This window comes from Budorcas taxicolor, chromosome 8, assembly GCF_023091745.1.
Source record: "Budorcas taxicolor isolate Tak-1 chromosome 8, Takin1.1, whole genome shotgun sequence".
NCBI classification, from domain to species: Eukaryota; Metazoa; Chordata; class Mammalia; order Artiodactyla; family Bovidae; genus Budorcas; species Budorcas taxicolor.
The window spans coordinates 63,451,658-63,473,561 of record NC_068917.1 but is presented as its reverse complement, the minus strand read 5'-3'; the positions used below and the strand labels follow the sequence as shown (position 1 = coordinate 63,473,561).

Below are 21,904 nucleotides of genomic sequence, written 5' to 3'. Positions count from 1 at the left end.
AAGAACATGGCTTCCTACATTCCGTCTGCTTCCAGTCCAGATGCAGTTTACTAATTTGGTAGTTTCTGTCATAAACACTGTTGCCAGATAACATAGGTGGCGTGCTATCTTAATCAGGTTCACAAGGATTAACCCAAGGTTAAATTCTTACATATGAGGAGAAGGGGTTTTCCTCATTTTGGTCCACAGTCATGCTTGCTGATTTTTTCACTTATGCCTTCTTGTTTTATACAGTATCATCTTTTCTTACTCCAAGATTATTTTTTAAATCGGCATTTTCTTTTAAAATTGGTTTTACATAGATCTTGAGCCATCATTTTCTATATGGTGAGGTAGAAACTAAAACTTTTTTCAGATGGCTTATCAGTTGTTCCAGTCATTTATTGCGTGGTCATTTGTTTTCCTATTGGTTAGAAATGTCACTGTTGTCATAGAGCAGTTACTAGGAGATAGTTCTTCAAGTTAACAAATGGTTGGGTATATTAAAAATGTATATTTTTTAAAGTAATAGAAACCTGCTTATAATCGTGTGATTGTGTATTAGATTGTGTTACTTGTATGCTGAGAATTTATATTGTCAGTTTTTTTCCTTAAAGCAAGTATATGTAGTCTAAAAATCAGTATTCTTTTTTCTAAACAGAAGTTTGCCTTATTGAAGGCTGTTTTGCTTATTTAGATGGCCTTACTCAGAAAATTAACCACTCAGTGTAGTGGAAAGTGGTGAATTAAGGGTTTGAATAATGGAGTTCTGGTTTCAGACCTGCTGTTTCACTGACTGCTCCTTTGTGCAAGTCAGCCTGTCTATGTTTTGTTTTGCTCAAACTGCACGAATAACAATCCCTATCCTGCCTGTTTCCGAGTATTGTTGAGAATTAGATGGGATGATGGATATAAAAGCACATGTAATTGGTAAAGCAGGTTAAATGTAAGGAATTATTGCATCTTAACTTTTCCTCCCTTTCTCTTGTAGGTAGTGTTGGTGCTTCTTTTCAGTGCCAGTCCATCCATCACGACCACATTTGTCATGATGACAGTGACAAGGTGAGGTCCGTGTTGATGTCTACAATGTTGAAAATGCATGCTGCCCTGTATCACTGAATTCACTTGCATAACTCGGGATGTAGAGGCAGGAGAGTGTGACTTGGGGGGCACAGTGTTGAGATACAGAGGGCCTTTCTGGTTTGTTGCTGCGTTGTTAGACTGCTCCAGAAAACTTGCAGGTAATTCCAGGAGGTGGGCTGGACTCCTGATAACCTTCCATTTCCTTACCCCCATTCCTGTCTCTGTCACTGCACTTCCTCTTTTCCTGAACAGCCTGGATGGATTATCTTAATATCCGAACAGGTGTTTCCAAAACTGATAACTATCTCAGCAATTTGTGTGTGTTTCCAATTTGAAATATCTTCCACATTACAGTTTGGTCTGTTTTGTAGTTGACTATATTATGGCTTCTTCTTATACTTACTTTTTTTTTCCGCTCCATTTCCAAAGCCAATTTAAATGTTGAGGATTGAGCATGGAACCTGTCTGATTCATGCCAAAAAAACCTGCTTTAGGCTTGTTTTGTTTATTTTTAAATCAGGTCCAGTCTTTTGGTATTTTGCTTCTGTTCTTTTATCTCTAAAGAAACTGATCTTTGGGGGCTTTTCAGTACTCACGAGCACCTGTGATGGCCCAGGCCTTGACGTGGATACTAACGTGGGCTTGGTGTTTGGACCCTCTGGCTGCTGATATTGGAAGGGCTTAAATTCAGTCTTTTCCATCATCAGTTTCCAGTGGTTTCCCTCCCATTTCCTGTGTCTTGTGTACAGGAATGTATCGCTCCCTTGGTAGTTTCCCCAGGCAGACCAATCCAAGTGATGTTTTTCTCTGCTGTTTTAATCAAGATCCTCCTCCCTCATCCTGTTGGAGCTTGATCAAGAAGTTGGTTGAACATTGGGATTTTCCAAATGGCCTTTGTTCTGTGTGTTGATCTCTCTATGAGCTTTGCTCAGTCAGATTTTGGTCTGTTTATGGAGAGAGTGGTATACTTTTAGTATTCCAGATTCTCTCTTATTATGATAGTAATCCAGAGGCATGGGGTTAACTTTTAACTTCTTTCAGAAGCAAGCCTCTGAAAGAGACTACTAGACTATATAGTTAGCTCCCTAAAATGTAGTATATCACAGATTTTAGAAATAAGCGTCTGAAAATAAGACCAATGATAGAGACAAAAGGCAAAGTCACCTTAGGTCAGTAATACTATGAGCCATTGTGTTACATAATTGTAAAAATGTGTGGGGTTTACATTTTCTTTCCCCTACTCAGTATGATATGCCTGTATCCATGGTTCACTTGCAGTGGAGAAGCCAGGTTTAGAGTCTAGAGATGAGATTTCTGTCCACCTCTGCCACATGTTCTTTATCTACTTTAAAATCATTTTCTTCCTAATTTCTGAACCTTTGTATAATTGATTTTGTGCTTTTAGGATGGGGTCTCTCCTGAAATACATGGGGAAAGGGAAGAGAAATTTGAGGGATTTTGTCACTTGATCAGCCTATCAAAGGACTGTCAGAAACTGCTCTGCTCTCCTCTCTCTCCTGCCTACCACGCATATATTTATGATTGTCTCCCAGAGGGAAATGGAGAGAATGGATCAGGGTCTCTTGAATATATTTATAATTTATTCAACTGAGTCAGTCAGCAAATAATATTTGTTGATTGGCAGCTATGTTTCTAGGCACTTAGGGAATACATCAGGATACAAAACAAATAAAGATTGCTGTTTTTTCATGAATGTGCAGTCTGACTGGGAGGGGGGCAGGCAATTAAACTTAATATGTTGTACAGTATGTTACAGTAAGCACAGTGGGTTGCAGAAAATGTACAGCAGAATAAGTGGGATTAGGACCACCAAGAATTGGATGGTACAGATTGCAGCTTTGAATAGGATCATTAGACATCATTCTGGGAAGGAGAGTGGTAGATAGGATAAGAATCAGATCATTATGTTTGTAGCAGCTTCTGACTTCTTTCTTTCTATAATAAATGGATATTGGTTTTGCAAAGCAGCAATGAAACATGCTCCCTGATACATGCCACCTGGATTATGTGTTCTTTTCTCTCTCTCTCTCTCTCTGAAAATTGACAAGATTACAGAGCACAGCTAATTCAACCCTGTTTTTAAAATAAATTTGGAAGCTGTAATCCCAGCAGAGAAAAGACTCCCATTCCAGGGAGTCACCCTGGAGTGCTGGGGCTAGACCAGTTCTTCTATCCTTGATATAAGCCATGTAAAATAATTGGTTATTTCTGAACACATTTTCAAAACACATTGATGCTTACTATCTTCACTTAACTTTCAGGCATGGTTCATTTCTCAGATTTGGAAACAAAAGTTGATGTTTTTAAAAGTTGTCTGAATTTTAACTAATGCATGTGTGATGGAGGTGGAACCAAGGAGTAAAAGGGCCATTTGTTGTACGTCCCTTCTATAGCCTTGCAAGTAGCAAGCCCTCAAATTCCATGATTGAGCTTGTTTTCCAACTTAAGTTTCTCTGCTGCTGTACCTCAGCTTGACAGAGCTGGAAGGAGCTGACTGCAGCTCTGAGGTTTACTGTTGAATACTGTGAGTTACATACTTTCATGTTCAGTTTATATTGGGCATAACAATTCACACAAAGCCCTCTAGGAATATTTTTATATTCATTTGTAATGTCATATCCCATAACTTCCAAGTAGCAAACATCAATTATATATTTGAGTACCTACTGTGAACTAAGCATTGTTTTAGGCATTGGAGACAAGTATAGTGAACAAAACAGACAGGAGTCCATGCTCTTAAGGAGCTTGCTTTCTCTGTAAATGGTTAGGGAGATGGCAGAACATAATTAAAGGTACTGTTAGTTCATTTGTGTTATGAATAATAATAAATCAGGTAAGGGATATAGAAGTATTTGGAGAAGATTGCCTTCCAAACACCCTTTGAAATAGGGATTGTTTTATTCCCATTTGTAGGTGAGGAATGTGAGACAGATTAAGTAATTTGCCCAAGATCACCCAGTAAACAGGGATTCAGACCCAAGCTCCTTAATTCCAGTGTCTGTATTTGACCAACTGAAGAAATCTGTTCCTAACGTCGTTTTACATACTCAACTCTGACAGGCTCAGAGAAAAACGTATCTTCTAGTGAAGGCCCTGGAGAACCACAGTGAACCAAGTCAGTTGGCAGGCAGTTTGGGCCTGTCGGCTTTTTCTTGTCCAGCTCTTTTGACATCCGAAAGGATTCATGACTGTTTGTTTCTCCAGGCCTCTCTAACCTGACAGCCCTGCTTCACACTCAGAAACCCCCTCACACTGTGTGTTGCTCTGTTGCACTGGTCAGATGTGATGGTTACGACAAAGTACTTTAAAAGTATAAAGAATAGGGGAAATATGTGATTGTGATAGCATATGTGTGTCTCACTTAGGTATTGAAATTAACCTAACTCAGCTAATGTACCTGAGATACGTGGAGTTAAGTAGTCATCTTCACAGTGAGAACAAGCCTGGCATGGGGGGATAGATCTGTCCTGAGGATGAGGTAAAACATTGAATAGTCTGACAAGAGGAGACTTCAGGTGGGAGGAATTCATTTGTAGCCTCAATGGTACACTTTTCCTGCGTGCCTGGCAATATGTCTGGGAAAGCTGGCCATTTGAGAGAAGGAAATGGGAGAGTTCTTTCAAAACTGCATGTATGTAAATGGCTGGTCAGAGCAGAAGTCCTTTCTGGACAGAACTTCTTGCGCTGGCCTTCAGTCCTTTGGTCACAGAAGAAGGCACCGATCCGATTTGTGTACAGTCATCCTACACACACCGCCTTCAGAAAGGTGGGAGATGTGCTGTTCTCTTTCATGACTGCATGCTTCCTTGTATCTTTTAAATATTCAGTTTTCTTTAGATACGTGGTGATTAAAAAAAATACGCAGCACTATGTTCAATCCCTCTCCCGAGAAGTTCGTAGCGATTGGAATTTTAGTATTAACAGGGTTTTTAAAGTTATATAGAGTATTTTTCATCCTTGCAAACAGTGGGTTTTTTTAGTATATTCAAAGAGTTGTTCCTCTGTCTCCACCATCAAATTTTAGAACACTTAGCATCACTACCCCCCAAGAAACCCATACCCTTAGCAGTCATTCCCCATTATTCCTTCCCCTCAGCTCCTGGCAACCACTAATCTTTCTGTCTCTGTGGATTTGCCTGTGCTGCACATTTCATATAAATAGAATTACCAAAAAATGTGGCCTTTTGTGTCTGGCTTCTTTCACTTAGCGTGATGATTTCATGGTTTGTCTATGTTGCAGCGTGAATCAGCACTTCATTCCTTTTTATGGGTAAGTAATATTCCATTGCGTGGAGCTAGCACATTTTGTCTGTCAGTTCCCTAGTTAGTGGATATTTGTTTCTGTGTTTTGGTTATTATGAATAACACTTTTATGAACATTTGCCTGTAAGTATGTTTTTGTTTTTACATGATTTTAACATTTTGAGGAGCTGTCAAACTCTTCCAAAGTGGCTGAACCATTTTGCATTCCAACAAATGCCTGAGGGTTCCAGTTTCTCCACATACTTGCCAATACTCCTTTTTCCTGATTGTCTTTTAAACTACAGCCACTCTAGTGAGTGTGAAGTAGCATCTCATTGTGGTTTTAATTTTCATTTCTCTAGTGACTAACTATGCTGAGCATCTTTTTATATGTTTATTGGCCATTCTTAAATGTCTTCTGGTCAGTTAAAAAATGTCAGTTAAAAGTCTTTTTATTGTTCTTGCCCCTTGTGCTTTAAAACAAAAGAGAAAAACAAAACCAAATCTCCCTGTGCCCCATATTATATAGTTACACGTGTTTATTAGGGAAATAGAAATAGATTGTTATAAGTAGATAGATACACCATCTTTCAGTAGATAACGCTCTTAACATGCTTTTTTTTTTCCTTTAAATTTTTCTTTGGATTCTTTGCACAGTTAAAACTAAACTGCACTGATTATCTATGGTTGTATAATTAATTATCCTAAAATTTAGTGGTGCAAAACATATCTCTTAGTTTCTTTCATGGCTCTTGGGCTTTCTGTGCTCAGCTAGGTGGCTCTTGCATGGAATTTCTCATGCATTTGCTGTCAGATGGTGGCTAAGGCTGGAGTCATCTCAGTGTCTTCACTCACATGTCTGATGGTTGATGCTGATTGTTAGGTGGGACTTCAGCTGGGGTCCTCAGCATGAGCACCTGTAGGTAGCATGGGCTTCCTCACAGTATGGCAGCTTGATTCTAAGAGTGATGAAGAGAACGAGGCAGGTGCTGTATGGCCCTTTATGCCTAACTTCAGAAGTCATAAAGCTTCACTTCTACCATAGTCACAGACCTGCCCAAATTTAAAAGGAGGGAGCATCGATCCCACCACTGGGGAAGAATGTCTACATAATGAGAGAATGAAGGATGGGAGAACTTATGGTCCTCTTGAAAAGTATAATCTGCACATTATATACACATGAAATATCAATTGGCTACATAATGTTGCACTGTAAGGATACATGGTAGTTTATTTAACTTGTCTATAACTGTGGAGCTTTAGGTCATTTTTTAAAAATTGTGCATTTATTCAGTTTAGTTCAGTTGCTCAGTCGTGTCCGACTCTTTGCGACCCCATGAACCGCAACACGCCCAGCCTCCCTGTCCATCACCAACTCCCGGAGTCCACCCAAACCCATGTCCATTGCGTCGGTGGTGCCATCCAACTATCTCATCCTCTGTCGTCCCCTTCTCCTCCTGCTCTCAATCTTTCCCAGCATCAGGTCTTTTCAAATGAGGCAGCTCTTCGCATCAGGTGGCCGAAGTATTGGAATTTCAGCTTCAACATCAGTCCCTCCAATGAACATCCAGGACTGATCTCCTTTAGGATGGACTGGTTGAATCTCCTTGGAGTCCAAGGGACTCTCAAGAGTCTTCTCCAACACCACAGTTCAAAAGCATCAGTTCTTTGGTGCTCAGCTTTCTTTATAGTCCAGCTCTCACATCCATACATGACTACTGGAAAAACCATAGCTTTGACTAGACAGACCTTTGTTGGCAAAGTAATGTCTCTGCTTTTTAATATGCTATCTAGGTTGGTCATAACTTTCCTTCTAAGAAGAATGCGTCTTTTAATTTCATGGCTGCAATCACCATCCGCAGTGATTTTGGAGCCCAAAAAAATAAACTCTGACACTGTTTCCCCATCTATTTGCCAGGAATTGATGGGACCAGATGTCATGATCTTAGTTTTCTGAATGTTGAGCTTTAAGCCAACTTTCTCACTCTGCTCTTTCACTTTCATCAAGAGGCTCTTTAGTTCTTCTTAACTTTGTGCCATAAGGTGGTGTCATCTGCATATCTGAGGTTATTGATATTTTTCCTGGCAGTCTTGATTCCAGCTTGTGCTTCTTCCAGCCCAGCGTTTCTCATGATGTACTCTGCATAGAAGTTAAATAAGCAGGGTGACAATGTACAGCCTTGATGTACTCCTTTTCCTATTTGGAACCACTCTGTTGTTCTATGTCCAGTTCTAACTGTTCCTTCCTGACCTGTATACAGGATTCTCAAGAGGCAGGTCAGGTGGTCTCGTATTCCCATCTCTTGAAGAATTTTACACAGTTTATTGTGACTCACACAGTCAAAGGCTTTGGCATAGTGAATAAAGCAGAAATAGATGTTTTTAGGAACTTTCTTGCTTTTTCGATGATCCAGCGGATGTTGTCAATTTGATCTCTGGTTCCTCTGCCTTTTCTAAAACCAGCTTGAACATCTGGAAGTTCACGTATTGCTGAAGCCTGGCTTGGAGAATTTTGAGCATTACTTTACTAGCCTGTGAGATGAGTGCAATTGTGTGGTAGTTTGAGCATTCTTTGGCATTGCCTTTCTTTGGGATTGGAATGAAAACTGGCCTTTTCCAGCCCTATGGCCACGACTCAGCTTTCCAAATTTGCTGGCATATTGAGTGCAGCACTTTGACAGCATCATCTTTCAGGATTTGAAACAGCTCAGTTGGAATTCCATCACCTCCACTAGCTTTGTTTGTAGTGCTGCTTCCTAAGGCCCACTTGACTTCACATTCCAGGATGTCCAGCTCTAGATGAGTGTGAGTGATCACACCTTCGTGATTATCTGGGTCGTGAAGATCTTTTTTGTACAGTTCTTCTGTGTATTCTTGCCGCCTCTTCTTAATATCTTCTGCTTGTTAGGTCCGTACCATTTCTGTCCTTTATTGAGCCCATCTTTGCATGAAATGTTCCCTTGGTATCTCTAATTTTCTTGAAGAGATCTGTAGTCTTTCCCATTCTATTGTTTTCCTCAATTTCTTTGCATTGATTGCTGAGGAAGGCTTTCTTATCTCTCCTTGCTATTCTTTGGAACTCTGCATTTAAATGGGTATATCTTTCCTTTTCTCCTGTGGCTTTCGCCTCTCTCCTTTTCACAGCTATTTGTAAGGCCTCCTCAGACAGCCATTTTGCCTTTTTGCATTTCTTTTTCTTGGGGATGGTCTTGTTCCCTGTCTCCTGTACAATGTCATGAACCTCATCCCATAGTTCATCAGGCACTCTATCTATCAGATCTAGTCCCTTAAATCTATTTGTCACTTCCACTGTATAAGCATAAGGGATTTGATTTAGGTCATACCTGAATGGTCTAGTGATCTTCCCCACTTTCTTCAATTTAAGTCTGAATTTGGCAATAAGGAGTTTATGATCTGAGCCACAGTCAGCTCCCAGTCTTGTTTTTGCTGACTGTATAGAGCTTCTCCATCTTTGGCTGCAAAGGATATAATCAGTCTGATTTCGGTGTTGACCATCTGGTGATGTCTGTGTGTAGAGTCTTCTCTTGTGTTGTTGGAAGAGGATGTTTGCTATGACCAGTGCATTCTTTTGGGAGAACTCTGTTTATTCATTTAGCAAACATTTATAAGTGCCTACTCTATGCCAGGCATACCTGCGTCAACAGAGTACCATGGTGAAAAGACTGACAAAGAAGGTCCTTCTTCGTAGGGTGCTCTTTGTGGAAGGAGCAAAAAATGAACCGTATATTTAAACAAGTAAATAATCAGATACTGTAAAGTACTGTGCAATTAGTTGAGCAGTTGGCTATTCTAGTTAGGTATTGCTGCTGCTGCTGCTAAGTTGCTTCAGTCGTGTCCTTCTCTGTGCGACTCCAGAGACGGCAGCCCACCAGGCTCCCCTGTCCCTGGGATTCTTCAGGCAAGATCACTGGAGTGGGTTGCCATTCCTTCTCCAATGCGTGAAAGTGAAGTCGCTCAGTTGTGTCCGACTCCTAGCGACCCCATGGACTGCAGCCCACCAGGCTCTGCCATCCATGGGGTTTTCCAGGCAAGAGTACTGGAGTGGGTTGCCACTACCTTCTCTGAGTTAGGTATTAGGGAAGGCCTTTAAGAAGGTGACACTTAGGCTAAGATCTGACAGATGGGAAAGAACAAATCAAGAAAATCTGGGCCATAGAACATTCTAGGGAGTGGAAACAGCTAGTGTGAAAGTCCTGATAGAAACAAACAGAAGGAGAGCTGATGTGCTCCAGCAAGGCGCATGAGGGTAGAAGTGGTTGAGATGAGGTTGAAGGGATGGGTACAGACGAAACTAGTGGATCTTGGTGAGCCAGGGAAAGAAGTATAGATTTTATTTTGCCTATATGGGAAGCCTTTGGAAGGTTTTAAGCAAAGGAGTGACTTTATATATTCTTTTACAGTATCCCTTTTGCTGCTGTGATAAGAATTTTAAAAAATTATTGTAAAATCTGCAACACAAAATTTACCTTCTTAACCATTCATTTAGGTGTACAGCTCAGCAGTGTTAAGTACATTCACATTGTGCAGCTAATCCCTAGAACTCTTTTACATTGCAAAATGAAAGCTATATTCATTACACAATAACTTACTCTTCTCCTCCTAAGCTCTGGCAATCACTCTTTGACTTCGTCTCTTAATTTGAGTGCTCTATGTCCCTAATATAAGTGAAGTGATATAATAGTTGTCTTTTTGTGACTGACTTAGCATAATGTTGTCAACATTCATCCATGTTGTAGCATGCTTCAGAACTTCCTTCCTTTTAAGGGCTGAATAATATTCTGCTGTATGTGTATAGCACATTTTTAAAATTCATCCATGGATGGCCACTTGGGTTACTTCCATGTTTTGGCTATTGTGAATAATGCTGCTAGGACCCTAGGTGTACAGATACCTCTTTTAGACTCTGTTTTCAACTCTTTGGGGTATGTGCCTAGAAGTGGAATTGCTGGATCTTTTTTCCCGCTATTTTTAATGTTTTGGCGAACCACTATTCCATTTCCTGAAGTGACTGCACCATTTTACATTCCCACCAAGAGTGTACAAGGATTCCAGTTTGTCCACATCCTTGTCGACATTTTTCTGTTTTTGTTTTTTGTTTAATAGTAGCCTCCTAATGAGTGTGAGGTAGTATCTCATTTTGATTTGCATTTTCCTCCTGACTAGTGATGTTGAACATATTTTCATGTGCTTATTGGACATTTGAACTTCTTTGGAAAAACACCTATTTCAATCCTTTGTCAATTTTATTATCAGGGTTTGGTTTTTGCTTGGTTGTAGTTCTTTATGTATGTGTGCTTGTGTGCTAAATCGCTTCAGTCGTGTCCAAGTCTGCAACCCTGCAGACTGTAGCCTGCCAGGCTGCTCTGTGCATGGGATTCTCCAGGCGAGAACTCTGGAGTGGGTTGCCATGCCCTCCTCCAGGGGATCTTCCCAACCCAGGGATCAAACCTACCTCTGTTATGTCTCCTGCATTGGCAGCAGGTTCTTCACCACTAGCACCACCTATAGTTCTTTATATATTCTGGATATTAACCTCTTATCAGATATGACTTGAAAATATTTTCTCCTATTCCATAGGTTCCCTTTTCACTCTGTTGCACTGATGTTTTTATTTTGAAGTAATCCAAATTTATCTGTTTTTTTCTCTTGTTACCTATGAGTTTCAGAATGCGATCTTCCTTATATGTATTCTAAGATTATACTGGTTTTCTTTTGCTGGAATAAGGAAAAGGGACTTCCTGGTCATCCAGTGGTTAAGATTCCGCACTTCCAATGCAGGAATCATGGATTGGATCCCTGGTTGAAGAACTAAGATCCTGAATGCTGCAGGGTGGCCAGAAAACAAACAACAAAAGATTTAAGGAAAAGGCAGAAAATCTGATGAGAAATTCATAATTACTAAAGAAATATAATTTCCAAGTTCAGTTGGCTAACGAGCAAATTCTACCAAACATTTAAAGAAGGCACATCACCAATCTTATAGAAACTCTTGTAGAGAACAGAAAAAGAATACTCCAGGATTCATTTTCTGAGGCTAGCATATCTGTGACAAGACTTGATAAGGATGTTACAAAGATGAAAAGTAACAGCTAATCTCACTTAAGAACACAGATGTAAAGATTGTAAGCAAAATATTAGCAAAGCAAATCCAACAGTGTATAAAAAGAGTAGCACAATATGATGATGGTTTCATAGGAATGTAAAATCGGTTTAACCTCCAAAAAGCAATGTAATTCACCCAGCAACAGAAATTCTGTGATTATCTAACAGATACAGAAAATTTTGATAAAATTAAATATCCATTTTATGGTAAACTTCTAACAAATTTAAAATAAAATAAACCTCCCTTGATTTGCTAAAGGGATCTACCAAAAACCTACTGCCAACATCATACCTAAAGGTGAAATGTTGGAAGCTTTCTAGTTTTGGAATAAGACAAAAATGCATGTTCTTACTGTATCTATTCAGCATTGTACCGGGAGTCCTAGCCAGTGCAGTAAGACAAGATAAGAGGAAAAACACGTTGAAAAGATAGAAGTTGAATGGTTATCTTGTGCCAATGGGATTATATGTGTAGGAAAGGCAAAAAAAATTAAGGAAACTATCAGAATTAATAATTATGTATAAAACTTAGAATAAACCCAAGAACAAATGTGCAAGATCTTTCCAGAAATCTGTGAAGCATTATTGAAAAAATTAACAACTCAGGTAAATAAATGATGCATCTTACTTGCAGTTTGAAGATTTAATAATATAAAGATATCAATACCATCTAATTCATCTAATTCATCTCGAGATCAATGTGAAAGTCGCTCAGTTGTGTCCTACTCTTTGTGACCCCATGGACAATACAGTCCATGGAATTCTCCAGGCCAGAATACTAGAGTGGGTACCCTTTCTCTTTTCCAGGGGATCTTCCTAACACAGAGCGATACCTGCATGGCAGGTGGATTCTTTACCAGCTGAGCCACAAGGGAAAGCCCAATAAAAAATTCTCAGCAGTTATTTCCATGTATTAGAATGTTAGGACACCAGGGTAGACCAATGACCACACACATTTGAAGTAACTGCAATATTTTCCTCTTTGGTAAGCAACATATATTGGTATATTTTTATTTTAGAAGTTGAGGGGACTTAAATGACCTAGATAACCCAGGAGGAACTTTTTAGTAGTCATTTACGGTTTTCACTTCTGTCATAAAAACCAATTTTTTAAAAAACCAATTTTAAAGGGCAGACTTGGAGTCAGAATTCTCAAAAAGCACTTACTACAAGCAACTACTATTCCTGCAAGTGCTATGCTGTTCCCTAGCCACATGTGGCTGTTTATGCAATCCTGGTTAATTCATTAGTTGCACTAGCCCCATTTCAAGTCCTCATTCAGTGGCCATGTATATGTAGATAATGGCTACCTTTTGGATGCTGCTGCAGATGTTGAACATTTCTATCATTGCAGAAAAACCCACTGGACACCTCTCCAACAAGGTTCCCTACCTTTTTGTACAGACTCCAAGTAAAATTTTAGGTGGACCAGGGATGAGCAACTGCTCCAGTATAATTTACTCCCTACCACGCTAGGTGGTCGGTTGCCCACCTTAAACCTTAACCCACTCATTGGGTGTTTTCTGGTTTAGAAAATCAATTAGAAAAAAAATTGCAGTACAAATTTTAAACTATTCGACCTTGAGGTGTGGGAGCATTGTTTACCAGTGGACAGACTTCCTAGATCAAGTCCTCATACCCGGGTTAAGTAAGATCTCAACCATTGAAGAAGGGTTTTCAAGAGTTTGCCTGACAAAGGATTGGCTGAAGCCCAGGGGAAATGCATATAAATTTAAGGATTAGGAACCCTGAAGGACTGTAATAGGTTTTTGCCACTGAGATTCAACACTTAAGGAACCTGACTCTTACAATTGGGCAAATTCCGGATGGTAATTTCCCTCCTTGTCCCCCCCCCTCCTTTTTTCTTTCTTTTTTTCCTGTACTTCCCCCTCTCATTACATACCTGTATACAGTTAAACAAGAAAAGCTGTTTCGGGGTAGTCTGTATTATGTAAGGAAGCTTGTATGACAGATTCTGTTGGAAGATCTGTAATGCCAGGTGAATCCACAGCAGGAGACAGAGGTTAGAAGTGGATTACATTGGATGCACCTAAAGGTGTGGTTGGGATTTATGCGTCTGTACTATGAAATGAGAGGCGAGGACCTTAAAAGTTTTGATGTAAACATCTCCAAATTGGCTTGCTTTGGAAGACTGGCAGAGAGGATTTGAGGGGGAAGAGTGGCTAGATAACAGGGCTACATAATAGGGGTGTGGGGCTGGGGGAGGGGATGTGTTCATGGGGGCCTATTATCTCATTCTAGCTTTTCTCTGGAGAAGGCAATGGCACCCCACTCCAGTACTCTTGCCTGGAAAGTCCCATGGACAGAGGAGCCTGGTAGGCTGCAGTTCATGGGGTCGCTAAGAGTCGGACACGACTGAGCGACTTCACTTTCGCTTTTCACTTTCATGCATTGGAGAAGGAAATGGCAACCCACTCCAGTGTTCTTGCCTGGAGAATCCCAGGGACGGGGGAGCCTGGTGGGCTGCCGTCTATGGGGTCGCACAGAGTCGGACACGACTGAAGCGACTTAGCAGCAGCAGCAGCAGCAGCAGCAGCAGCAGCAGCAGCAGCTTTTCTTTGTTAGGAGTTGTAAAAGCCTATGATATGATTGCTGGAACTTTGAGTTCAGCAGTTGCTAAGTACCTGCTGCTTTGTTTCATGCTGTAGGTTTGGACTTTAGGGTTATAGTCAGAACAGTCTGATCGCTGAGTCTGACACGGGAGACAAATGTATTCAAATAATTGCCATTTTGTGTTATTCATACATAGAGGTTCAGAGGATCCTGGAACATCATTTTAGTCTGGTTCCCTAATTTTCTATCGGAAGCAGCTTTGACCCAGGGTAGACTGGTTTGAGTAATGCCAAAAGAACTAGAACCTGGTTTTTTTTGATGATTGGCCTGAAATATGGTCTCTGTCTATCCTTGAAGACATATAATTCCTATCTACTTGAAACCCACTTCTTTGGTGATGTCCCCTTGACCTCCCTCTTTCCTTCAATATCACTTAAACTATTTTGTCCTTGTATTTACTGCGCTTTATGGAAGATCTTACATCCTCTTTTAGATCTTGAATGTGATTATCAGGACAGGCACCATGCCAGCTTCTGTCTCCGTACCTGTCTCATTTCCTGTTCTCAGCACAATATAAATGTCAGGTTTAATTGAGCCTTACAGTAGGACAAATTAAGGTTGACTCTGGCTCTCCAGAGATACATTGGACAAAGACGCCCGGACAAATCACCTGTCTCTACATCAATAAAAATTCCTAACATTTAGGCCACATGGATACATATACTGTATTTGGAATCTGAATGAAGTCAGGTACAATTTGATGGCTAAATTTTGGAGGCGCTAGGCACGCACTTGCAACAACATTCTGGGAGAAATTGTACGAATTAGGACGCTCGGCCCGCCCGCTGCCCCGCGTAGCGGCGGCCTTTCTGTGCGCGGGGGGGCGGGACGGGGCGGGGCTGCGCAGGGGCGCTGCGCGACGGCTCTGTTGCCGGAACTAGTCCGAGTCGCGCGCCGGGACGCGCGCAGCCCGCCCCGCCCCCTCCCCGCGGGTGGAAACAAAAGGGTATCCGCGCGCAGAGACCAGCCGAGGGGGAGAGGGGCGGAGCGTCTGGAGGCCTTGCACCCTGGGCTCGCTAGGTTCGTTCCTGCGAGGGGTCGGAGTGGGCAGGTGGGCGACCCAGAGCCGAGAGTGGGAGGGCCGCGTGCTCGCGCATCTTGCGGCCTGGCGCCGGGGGGCGTCGCCTGCGCGCGCAGCGGAGCGTAGTGCGCCGGCGCGCGGCGAGTCCTGTCTTCGAGCACCGGGGCGGGGCGTGGCGGGGCGGGGCCCCCTCGTGCAGCGGTGCGGGGCCGTGCGGCGGCCCGGGCGGTTAGGGCGCGGGGGCGGAGAGGATGGAGCCCCCGAGGCGTTAGCCGACTCTGTCAGCTCTGGGCGTGCAGCCTTAGTTTTGTGGCGCGGCCCGTGTGATGGTGCTGGGAGGAAGGAAGCGCCGTGATAGCGCCTGGGTCGGAGTTCGGGTTCCGGGGTTGAGAAGGCCCGGGAACGGAAGATCTGGCGAGCTGGCCGCTGGCTGGGCGAGCGGTCACAATAGGAGGCGGCGGCCCAGCGAGGAGCCGCGGGAGTAGCCCCGCAGGGCGGAGCCTCCCCTCGCAGGTACTGGCTGCCGCAGCCGTTGATTCCCGCGCGAGGGCGGGACTGACCGAGCCTCGGGCGGTTAGGAGCCTGCGGGGCCGCGCTAGGGATGTGGTTGCTTGGTGTTCAGCGGGGCGCGGCCGGGCCGCCCGGCGCTCTTTGTTCCCCGGGCAGCGACGAGGAGGTGCGGGCACAGCCCGAGGGAGCGCCAGCCCACCGCCGTCTGGTGATGGCCTGGCTCTTTTGCTCCCTCTCTGTTTGCCCAGGCGCAGGTGAAATGATGTCACTCAGGAGAACGCAGAACCCGGTCCGAAGGGTCCTCTCTCGCGTCCTTCTGCAGCCGCGGGTTTCTGAACAGGGTGCGTTTTGTTCTAGGGGATGGAAGTTCTTCCTTTCAGGGCTGAGGAATGAAAGAGGTTGGTTTTGAGCCGAGAGTTTTTCAAATTATTGAGGGATAAAGAGAATAAAGTTTTCATTTGCGTGTGTAGGACTTGTAAGACCGTGCTGTTTATTTGTGCTGCAAAAATGATGTATTAAGTTGGGTGTGTTAATTTTCCACTGTTAATAGAAACAAAATGTAATCTTTAATTGCCTTTTCTGATTTCGTACGAGGCGCACTTAACACAGGAAGATTTAAGTGTATGCAACTCATTCACAATGGTTTATTACCTTAAAATTGCAAGACTTTTTGGATCCTGTTTGGCCTTGATTGCAGGTACTGTTAACACAATTACCGCAGAATTCCTTTAAATAGCTCCCAGCCTTGGTAACTAGGCTTAAAAAATTTTTTTTAATCCATTCCCTCAGTTTTTAAGAAATCAAAACAATGAGCATCTAGAGACAGTTGGGATCAAATTAGAATTGTTTCTGTCTTCCATTAGGAAGAAATTTTGGGCTTCCTACAGAAGTAACAATACAAGACCAAATATAGGGATCCGATTATTTGCATTGCAGCAGGCATGTGCTTGTAATAAAAAGATTAAATGGATTTTTAAGTAGAAATTGTATCCAGCTCTTGCTCGCTCATAAAAGTATTCGTGTAATATATTTGACTTTTTGAAGATCTGTTGAGCCTTGAATCTGTTAATTATAGGGGTTCAATTTTAAGTTGATATCTATAATTTTCTTTAAGGCTTGTTTCTAAAAGACTTGGTGGCCTTTAGAGGCTGTAGTTGAATAAATTTTGCCGGAAATGAGCTGTGTGGGCCTCAGGTTCTTATCTGTAAAATAGGAGTTGGATTTAAATTATCTCTGTGGTCCCTCCACTTCTGATACCTTCTGTGACTCTGAAAGGTAGTGTGTTCCTATACTTGTTGAATTTCACATACTCATCCTGTTTTTATAGTTAAACTAAGTTGGACGTTATTAATTTGAATAAATATTGAGGATTTTCTATACTAAAGTAACCTGATTTTTGAGGAGTGGATGGACAGAGGGTGACACAGTTAGATATACTTAAATATGTTAGCATCATAATGTGGAGTGTAGGCCTATTGTGTCTCTGCCAACTGCTTTGGATGAGGCTTAGTTACATCACTGGCCTGTTTTTATTTGTGCTCATTTTTTACTTTTCCCTGCAAGGCTGAGAGTGAGAAATCCTCAGATAAAAGTCTCTGAAATAATCGATCAGCATGGGAAGATGATTGATCTTTGCCTTCTACTTCCAGCCTATCCCATCTCTTTCTCGCTATGCTGCCCCAGTTTTGTTTAAGCCAGCACCATTTTGCAATTCATTTTGCTGGTAAGGCAGCTCTTAATTAAGCCTGTGATTGTCTGCTTACTAGTTTTCTAGTTGTTTTTCTACTAACCGCATATATCAGATATCCGTTTTTATGTTGTCTTGCTTAAATCATAGCTTGCTTACTTTATTCTCTGGACAGAGTATATAGATTGTAAACACACGTTTGAACTCTGTAGTTGTAGTCTAGTTCATTTGTTCAACAAATGTGAAATTCTTAACATCACATTGTCTATCTGGAAATCAGGCAAATGCTTGAACTCTATAATAATAAACAAGTAAGAAATTGGAACAAGTAGACAAAGAGGGGCCATATACACAGCCTTGTCTTTCCCCCTGCTCTAATGTCATTTCATGTTCCTTTTTAAAGGATCTGAACACTTTTCCTTCTCCCCTCTAAGTTTGGGGACGCTGTTACCCTCATTTATTTCTGCTGAATTTACCCCTTAGTAGACTGAATCTCTTTGAGGGCGAGAAATATTTCTTTTGTTTTCTTAGTATCTAGCATATGATAGATATGCAATAAATATTTGAATTATTATTTTTATTTAGTAAGATTTATGAAGAGCTCAGTCATACTTCATCTTTTCAAATGTTTATGTGTGTAAGTTTTTACTGATTTGGACTGTTCCTGGTTTAGGTATTTTCCAAATCCATATAATTCTTAGAAATAAATCTTGAAGAGATGGTTTAGAACAATTTACAAAGCGACAACAAGTTTGAGGTTACCAGCTTAAGTAAAATGGTTTAGAAACACTTGCTTAAGGGGAGAATAATCCTTGTGCTGGTAAATCCTGGATTGTGAAAGTGAACGAAATAAAAACTTAATAGTAGAATGTATAACTTATTTTTCCTGACGTTTATGTTCACCAGTTGAGTACATGGAGTGGTTAGAGACTTCCTTAGTTGCACCTTCTTCACCCCTCCCCATTAATTTGTGTGACTAAGGAGTGAGAAAGGAGGGTGGAGCCTTTCAGCTATTTTCACCAACCCTGATTTTGCTCTGCTCCCCTAAAGACATGGATCCAATTTGTTGTTGCCCTGACTCAAGAATGGGAATAATAATTTTTTTTTTTTTTGAAAGTATCCCAGTGCTGGAAAGTAATGATTCTTCTCAGGTAAGTAGTACCAGTTCTTAAATGGTTTAACAACCGCATAATAACACATACCATAAACTGACTTAATAAATACTTACTTGTTAAATGTTTAGATTACTTCTAGTTCCCTTTGAAATTGTTGCTTTGATGTGATCAACATACTTATGCATATAACTTTTCTCGTATTTTGGAATATAACCTGAGAATTTATCAGATGAAAGAACAATGATTTGAACTGTTAATAAAATCTCCCTGATTACTTTCCAGGAGAGTAGCATTTGCCATCGTGGAAGCAGTGAAAATATTTGGATTTTTATATAATTTGGATTTGACCTCTTCATTTTTTAGGTACCCAGACTTTGACCAAAAGGAGTAAGGGACTTGTTAGAGTCAACAACCAAGCACCTAACTCATCATCTTTTGTTCTTTCCTTTTTCCTGTTAGCCTATGATTTTACTGCCTTTGAGCAGTTGGTATGCAACTTGTAACAGTGAACAGTTGTGTTTTTTTGTTTGTTTGTTTTTTTTTTTCTGGAGAGTACTGACCATTTTGGAGAAGAATGTTTGGCCTTTTGAGCAATTTATTTTGTGGAAAGTACACATTATTTAATACTGGCTAGAGGTCATCATACACTTGTATAATCTCTACTTTTATGAGAAAAATGTAAATGAACGAAGAAGGAAGCTGTCATCAGAAGTGATTTTTGCCTGTGGCTGATTCACATTGTTGTATGGGCAGAAGCCAACACAATATTGTAAAGCAGTTATCTTCCAATTAAAAAAAAAAAATACCATACGGGATTTTGTTAGTTTTAAAGGAGTCATACATAGTAAGCTTCTAGCACAGTAATCAACCAACATTGGAGGAAGCTGATTCTGGGACTGTGTGGACCTAAGTCCTATGTTATTTTTAACACAATAACTACTGTAATTTACCACAGTGATGATAATAATAGTACACTCTCTTAACACTGAGGTTAAGTTGTTGGTAGTATGGCTACCAGGCTGGGGAAAGGCCACATTAAATAGGGGATGGCCTTAAAATAGTAATGTGTTGTTGCTTAAAAGGTTAAAGTGTTTTTTGTAATTTCAGTCTTATAAAACAGGAAACAGTTATGCTGGATGAACTAATCATATTGTTATATGTAACATTAAAAATGCAAAGTGTGTGGAGTTACAGGCTCAATCCCATCTCAGGGATGTTTCATGGCAGGACTTCTAAAATACGGTTGCATCTTGAGAGAAGGCTGAAGTTACCATGTCTTTGTAATGCTCGGCAGTTGGTATGTTAGGGGAAAATAGAACTGTATTGATTTTCAGATACTGTATAACCTGACTAATTTTAACTGAGGGAGAGTTAGGGAAGTAGTAGAAGTCAGAAACAATTTCCAAGGAAACATTAATTTTTAAGTACTTAAAATAGCTTTAAGTAAATAGGCATTGTGGAATAGTTGCTAGTTACTAATCCAACTAGATAGATTACAAAGAAGAATGTTACTTTAAAAATTCTGCAATTAGAAGGTGGTTTAGTGGGTTGAGTCTGAGTCTTAGAACCAGATTATGGCTCTGGTATTTATGTTTCACTTTAAGCAAACAAGTTGGTTAACCCTAACTTGTACCATATAAAGATCAGAAAGCTCAGTTTGATTCCTGGTGTGAAGTTTACTATTACCGAATTGAGGTTTTAAAAACTGCTGTATTGCTTAGGTGTTTTTGTTTTTTTTTTTAAGTTTTAATTTATGTCTTTCATAATCAAATCAATACAGAATTTTTCTCCAGAATTCTGGAGAAGAAACTTTGTTTGAGTATGGTACCCAGTTTTTATTCTGTTATATACATATTTGTTGTGCTGGTTTTCTGTTGTGTGTAACAAATTGCCACAAGTTTAGTAGCGTAAAGCAAATCTTGTTGCCTTACAGTTTCTGTGGATCAAAGTCCTGGTATGGGTTAGCTCTAGAGCCTCTGTCAGGGTCTTATTTGGCTGGGCTCTGATTTTATTAGGGACTTAATGTCCTCTTCCAAGCTCATTGTTGTTGTTATAACGTGGTTCTTGTGATTATAGGACTGAGGCCCCCCGTTTTCTTTGAGGGGATCTTGATCTTAGCTAGCTATCAACTGATGACCACTCTTAGCTTGTAGCTGCCCTCAGCTCTCTACCATTCACATGCCTTCTCAGCACATAGCAACTTCGTCTGTAGGGTTGGCAGGAGAATCTCTTTAAGAAGTGCTCAACTTCTCTTTTGAGAGCTTTCTCTGATTAACTCAGGCCTACCCAGGATAACCTCCCCTTTGATTAACTTAAAATTCACAGGAATCTTAATTATATCTGAAAATCCTTTCACTTCCGTGAAGGGGTTTGTATAATTTAGATCATGTAACTGAACCCAATCAGGGGAATGAAATTCACTGTGTTTACAGTCCTCCCCACATACCATGCAGGGTTGGAGGTACACCCCGGAGGTGGCAATCTTGGAGGCCGTCTTAGAATTCCCTCTTCCCTTCTCTCTCCTTTTCTCTCCCCTTTCCCCTCTCCCCTTATGTCTGCAAGGACCAGGGTTTGTCAGTTTTTTTATGTATTAACTGAAATTTGTTTTCCCAGCCAGCTTTTGTACTAGCAGTTTGTAAGCGTGCTGCTCACACTTTTTAAGTTTGTAAGACTGCTTAAGTGATAGTTGATGGTATGTCACCTTATTAAAACACTCTTCAGATGTACTTATTGTGCAGATTATAAACTTGTAGAAAGAACATGAAGCCTGCATAAAGGAACAGGCCATTTTGAGAGAGAATTTCTTTAAAGTGGTAAAAGCACTCCTTAGATTGAATGAAGTCAGTAATGTGAAAAATACTTGTTCCTGTGAAATATTTTCTTACTCCTGCCCTCAGATAAACCCATGGCTCCTACCTCTATTTTTTTTTTTTTTTTTAAACAAGAATAAGCTCCTTGCGGGTGGGATCCTTGTTTTCTTTTCTAACATAACTCTTTGCTTATAGGAGGCAGTCAGTAAATATTCCTTGATTCAGTCATTCCTGCTTCATCACAATGGTAAAGGACATTAACACATGCATGTTTATAGTACAGAGGTGAGCTTTAGTTCATGTCCAAAGCATTTTGTGGAGCAGTACTAATAAATTCTAAAATTACTGCCTTCAGTCCTAGGAAGGTCTTTGGAAGTGGTTATTTTCTTATCAACAGGCCTAGTTATCTGTTGATCAGGCTCATAGCAAGCCAGAAAGAAAAATTTCTAAAGGGGCTGATGAAGTCTATTATAGCAGCATTATTCATATAATTAGCCTGCCACTTTATGATCTGTCTATTCCTTCCTCTCTGGCTACTTCCTTACTGACCAGTTACGCTGATCATTTCGTAGTTTTCTTGACAACACAGTTTCTTACCAATTACCTCTCCATTGCACTAAAATGGACCATTACCACAGAAAGGTGCTTTTTTATACTGTATGGTGATTTGCTTTTCTTT

General features: G+C 40.8%; 1 protein-coding gene across 5 annotated transcripts in view; it reads left to right on the top strand.

Annotated features, from left to right (window-relative positions):
• RNF38 (ring finger protein 38) overlaps positions 1-21,904 on the top strand; it is a 137,281-nt gene that overhangs the window by 50,822 nt on the left and 64,555 nt on the right. For 4 of the 5 annotated variants that reach the window (XM_052644603.1, XM_052644602.1, XM_052644604.1 and 1 more), the window contains exon 1: positions 15,026-15,102. The gene's annotated coding sequence lies outside the window, so the exon portion shown is untranslated. Of the gene's footprint in view, positions 1-970; positions 1,042-15,025; positions 15,103-21,904 lie in introns of those variants that run through there. The other variant, XM_052644606.1, reaches the window with a different exon arrangement.